Genomic DNA, 6,263 nt, shown 5'->3' on the forward strand with positions numbered 1-6,263 from the left:
GAGCTAGGCATTAATTTGGTTGAAAAGACTGGAAATCACCTAAATAATTAAGCAAGGACTGAGGTAATGAAAACTCTTTCTATTCAAGGATGACACCTGCTGCATTAAGATGAATTCAAAGGAGGAGGTCAGAGATGGTTCCAAGGAGGAGATAACCACAGGGATTCAGATGTGAGGTGAAGAGGGCCTGGGTCGTGGCAAGCCGAGTGGGGTTTTACATAAAGGATTAGCAGCCTGAACTGATGATGAAATGGGGATGTTGGCAAAAGAGAGCAACTAGGAGTCTGGTGCATCGGGTAATCATGGTTCCATGGAACATAATAGACACTTGTAGGAGAAGGAGAGGGAGAGATGGTGATAAGAGGTAGCGAGAAGGGGACAACTGTAATGGAAAATGAAAATGAAGACATAGTTCTACTAATTCTCCTATTAACAATATGTTAGGCACAACATTTTTATAATCAGAATATTTGGTGTCTTACTAATCATTTAAACCTTATCCTATTGATGAGGAAACAGAGCCAGGGAGAATATGGGTTCCTTTCCCAAAGACTGTCCAGCTGATCATTGGAGAAAGGGCACAAGAATTCAATGTCCTGACTCCGTCCATTAGGAGCCTTGCACACTGCAGCACTATAGCTCTTGGCTCCATCCCACTGCCTCATGCTGCCTTTCCTCACTCTCTTTATTCATAAGGTTCTTTTCCCCACAGTACCAAACTTTGCATTTTATTTCTCTAGTGCATCAAAGAAAGGTTAGCTCTAAGAACCTACAATATTTAGTTTTTTCCAAGCAATGTCTATTTCACTTTTTCATTATTTCAAAAATATTCTTTGAGCATCTACTCTGTGCTATGTAAATATAACATGTTTGTGTGCTAACGGGACTTAATGTGTGTTACGTGCCATTGCACTGAGTCAGCTCAAGTTCCTGGCAACCCAATGAATGAGTGATTATCATGATGCCCACAATGGCCTGTGCTCAACTGTCCTGCATCAGCTCCTGTAGATTCCTGCCTATGGCTTCTTTTATGGAACGAATTCATCTCATATTCGGTCTTTCTCTTTTCCTGCTTCCTTATATTTTCCCAGCATTATTGTCTTTTCCAAAGAATCCTGCATTCTCATAATGTGCCTGAAATAGAGCACCTTTATTTTGTCGTTTTGCCTCCAGTGATGTTTTCAGGGTTAATCTGCTCTAAAACCCACTTGTTCATCTTTCTGGCAATCCAAGGTATCCTTAGAGCTCTCCTCCAATATCATATTTGAAATTAATCAATTTCTTTTTCCTATCAGCTTTTTTCACTGTCCAACTGTTGCATCTGTACATAGTAATTGAAAATATGAAAGTGTGGATGATTTTAGCCTGAGTTTGTAATGACACATCTTTGCTCTTAATAATCTCAACAGAGATCTCGATGACTCAAAAGAGAGTGGTTAACTAATGATACAGCAGAAAGGAAACGGTTGCATGAGTCAGAAGGGTGAGATGCAGGTACAAGTTCATCCATCACAGGAGGGAAACCAGACTGTGAGGAACAGCCAAGGAGGCTGATAGATGTGCTGATCTGAGCACCTGGGGTGTTTTCTTCTAACCCTCTAACTGCATCTGTGAATTTTTCTCAGGAAAATAAAGGAGGTCATCAGCTACATAAAAATGGGAAAGAGAGTACTAAAAGTTTGAGAAGGAAGAAAAAGTTGTGAAATACACTCTAGGAGAATGGAAGAGATTTCCCAAAAATCTTTCTCCTCTTGATGTCTACCATCTTAACAAAAAGGAACCTCAGAATAGACATAGATGACAATATGATAAGCAGTCTTTAAAATTTTAAGTGCATATATACATTTGTATAATTTTGAATAGTTTTAATTATATGGTGTGTTTATACATACATACACATAAAATTTGGTCTTATTAAACATGATATTCGTCAATTAAAAAAATGTCAAATTCAGGAATAAAATACCCCTTAAAAATTTTTAAGAAATTATATTTTTGGTAGTGCATGATATCTTTATGCATTGATCTTTAGATTTTTATAATTGACTACATTTTTTCCTTTTACTCAGAGAACTTTGAAAGTTGCATCATCCAGACCAGTGGTTCTTAAATTTGAGTGTGCATCAGAATTACTTGGAGGCCTTGCTAAAACACAAATGGCTGAGTGGCTCTTCCAGAATCCTGACTTATTATGGCTGGTGTTGAGCCTGAGAATTTGCATCTCTAACAAATTCTCAGGTGATGCTGATGCTGCTGGACCAGGGACCACGCTTCGTAAGGTGCTGATTTAGAGTCACAGGGTCTTGTTCTTCTGGTGTGTAAAGAGCAAAGGGGACATAGGGAGAGAGATTAAGGACTGGGGTAGGTCTCAACAGGGAACAAGAAAGAACTTGTTATTATCTGGATGGGGACCGAAATTTTGAATAGCCTTCAATCTTCCTTTTTTGCTTTATTCTCTAGCCTCTAAACTTTCTATTATTTCGTAGAAGAAATGAACTCTAATTAAAGGAGACCCTAGAGACAAGATAGGATTTTATTCTGTTAGAAAATACTAAACTCTCTTGATAATAAAAACCTTTTTCTTGCTATTTCCAAGGTAGTTTCTAGCACCTATGAATGTACAGACTATTATAGAAAATACTGTACCATTTTAGCAGCCAACACCAGCTGCCACCTGGTATATGACCCCGATTCCAGTTTCCTTACGGGGACGCAGGCTGTGGCCTTACATTCCCCCACCACCTACTCTTCTCTCCTTGCTCCTGCTTGCCAACAGAGGCCTAAGAGGTCTCTTGAGGCTGTCCCATCCATTTGTCAGGCATCCATGTAGTAAATATGCCACTTAATCTCAGCCTGTTAAGAGAGTTTCTGCCAAAGGGCCATCAGCACTGCAGCTCCTTGGGCTTCTTATTTAATTTCAGCTCCTTCCACATCTTTTTGTTTTGTTTAGAGTCAAGTATACAGTTCTCACATAATAAATGTCGACTGATAACTTGACCAATATCTGGAGTAACACAAATAGGGATTTTTATAATTTCAACATAGAAAGTAGGACCTGAACAAAGCAGTCTATTTCATAGACAATATTAAGCATCTGTACTGTAGATCAAATCATAAAGTAGCTTATTTTATGTTTCTTACATGACAAAATTCTTAAAGATAATATATGCTTATTGTATTTATCAAAGCAAAAAAGATTATAGTACCTGTATATCACTCACAAATAGATTCAGCTTCGGTTTTCGCGACTAACTTTTTTGATACAAGTGCACACACATGCATGCAGTCATGTGTGCACACATGCACAAAGGCACACATCTGTGATAAAAACTAAACTTGCTTTTTTGTGACATGTTTTTTGTTTTTTACTTAATATATTGCGAACAGCTTTCCAAATTTTAAGTAAAACAGCCTCATTTTAAATTGCTGCTTATATAGTCTTTTATCTGAATGCACCATAGTTTATTTATTATTTAATTGATTCCTCTATTGTTGGATATTTCCTCTGGATTTCTTACTTTTGTAATAATGCCACACTTAATCAGATTGTAGCTAAATCGTTAACTCTATCTTTAGTAATTTCTTTAAAATAAATTCCTAGAACTGTTATCCTAAAGTATGCATATTACCAAATGGCCTTCCAGGAATCTTACATACATTTTGTTTCCTACAGCAATGAGACTTCTCATTTCTCTAATACTTTTGTAAACTATAAGTATCATTATTTTTTAAGTGACACTAAGTTATTTTCCTGGTTTGCCCTTGACATTTCAATTCTATTTATGAATTGCTTTTAAGCTTTAGATGTTTTAGATGTTTAGATCTGTACAAGGTGAAATATCAATGATATTCTTTTTGTTTTTATTTGTAGCATCATGCTAAAGCAATATTTTATAACAGGGCTATCCCATAATAAAATCTAAATAGTATTTTGATTATTCTAAATAATCAAAATTTTATGGTTGCTATTTACTGATCAGATGTTGCTCACCTGAGTTTACAATAGTTTTTCCCCAGCTATGGATTTTTCTCTGAGATGACCTCAGATCTTCCAAAGAAGAGATGCAAAAGACAACACACCTTTGAGTGAAGATACATATGTTAGCTCCAATTACTAGGGGACCTTAAAAATTAGGTCTTCTTTATGAGAGATGACATAAAATAGAAGTTAACAGCTTCAGTTTTGAAGCCAAACAGATCAGAATTCAAAAGCTGATTCTGCTACTTACTAGTTAACATTGGGCAAACTGTGAAAGGATGATGACATTTATCTTACAGGGTTGTTAGTATTCAATAAGATAATTCATGCAAAGCACCTGCATGTCTGGTCAATGGAAAGAAAAATTTTTCTGAAGTTATTTCCAAATTTCAAGTGTCTTAAATATAAGGAGATCAATTAGTTTTGCCATGCCATCACACACAACGTTGAACAAAATGAGGGTCATTCCCAGCACTTGAGTCTGAACGCTGAAAGCAGAAACTTTGTATGTCATTAATATCCATATTCCCAGCTCCTCTCACAGGGCCTGACACATAAATAGTTGTCAAATGAATTAATAAATTTAAATTGTAAATTCAAAGACCTAAATATTCATTTATGTTTTTCTTTATGAGTCATAAATGGAATATTTTGGCTAAATATATATTTTCTTATCATTGGAAAAGCTATAACTATTTGAATGGAATAATTGAATCTATTATATTGGACATGGGTTGAGATATCATGGAGCCTTGGATAAAGAGATATTGAGCTGCAAGCACCGTACTCAGCTACTGTTGGAGATAACAAAACAGAGTGAATTAGAGCACATTTAAAAGAATATCATATTGTGGGTAGTACATATTCTGTATAAATTGATTGCAGCATGGAATGGTAGATTTATGGTCACAAAATGTCCAATATTAAGGATACCATGATTTTATTCTTATAAACATCAGACTGTCTCTTAAGAGTTTCATTCATGTTGAGGCTATATCAACTCTCTATCATCTATCTATCTATCTATCTATCTATCTATCTATCTATCTATCATCTATAATCTATCGAGAACCTTAAAATTTCTCTAATGTGTGATTGTTTTCTATCAGTGCCCTTATATTATGTAGAGAGATAAGTTAATAGAGTCTTCTCTTTCCACTGTGTTCAAGGTGATAGATGTATGATTGATATTGCTCAAAAGAATGGGTAGATCAAAGTAAATGAACTTAGATGAGAGTAATTAGTAAGTATGAGACAAATATGAAATGATATCAGAATAGGAGTCCAAAAAAATAGGTCCATCATGCTGAACAACAAAATAGAAAGTTATGATAGGGTCAAAGATTAATTCAGTACTCAACATTCATCAAGACCAGCCTGTGGTCAAGGCACCTGACTGAGTCCTGATGAAATATGAAGATGACCAGGAGTATTCAAAGAACTTATAAGCCAGTAGAAAATGAAACATTTTATAAATTGTGAAACATTTAATTATATAATTTGTTGACTGATTCTTATAGCACATAGGACATGCCTTCTCAATGCACAGACTTATGGCAAAATGAAACTGAAATTCTGAATAAAACAGAAATAGCAATAAACAAACAAACAAACAAACAAATAAATAATAAATAAATAAATAAATAAATAAATAAATAAATAAAAGAGCTATTGATGGGGTAGCTGCTTCACATTGGGTGGCTAGGGGAGGTTGCTCTGAGAAGGTCACTTTTCACTTGACTCTGGCTGCTGGTGCAGATGGGATAGGGGTAGTGGTAGAGAATATCTCTGGTAATAGAGACCTTAGGTATAAAACTGTGGTTTTCAAAGTGTGGCTTGAGAGTTCCAGTACATTTTAGGAGGTGCACAAGGTCACAACTATTACCAAAATAATACTAAGATATTATATAACCTTTTCACTGTCAGTATATAATGTCATTATATAACATTGTCATTGTGTTGACAATGGCACTGATGTTGCAAAAGCAAAGATGGGCAAAACTGTGAAGCCTTAGCAGAAATTGAGTCAGTGGTAACAAACTAAACCAGTAGTCATTGCCTTTTTTTAAAAAAAAACACACAGTTTTTAAAATGCTACTTTCACTTAATGATCTTTTTTAAAGTAGGACAATACGTAATTTTAGTATATCTCACTCCCTTTAATACACATCTTTTAAATAGTCTGAGTTATGAAATGGGAAATATACATAGATCACTTCTAGTGCATATCAGATAATTGTCTTGAGGCAAAGCCACTAACTGACCTTGTAATTTAAAAGATATA

General features: G+C 35.2%; 1 pseudogene; it reads right to left on the reverse strand.

Moving 5' to 3' along the window:
* The window catches only part of LOC105289529, a 5,208-nt pseudogene extending 3,946 nt beyond the window's left edge, over nucleotides 1-1,262 (reverse strand).
* Between the last annotated feature and the right edge of the window lie 5,001 nt (nucleotides 1,263-6,263).

This window comes from Pteropus vampyrus, unplaced genomic scaffold (assembly GCF_000151845.1).
Source record: "Pteropus vampyrus isolate Shadow unplaced genomic scaffold, Pvam_2.0 Scaffold24, whole genome shotgun sequence".
NCBI lineage: Eukaryota > Metazoa > Chordata > Mammalia > Chiroptera > Pteropodidae > Pteropus > Pteropus vampyrus.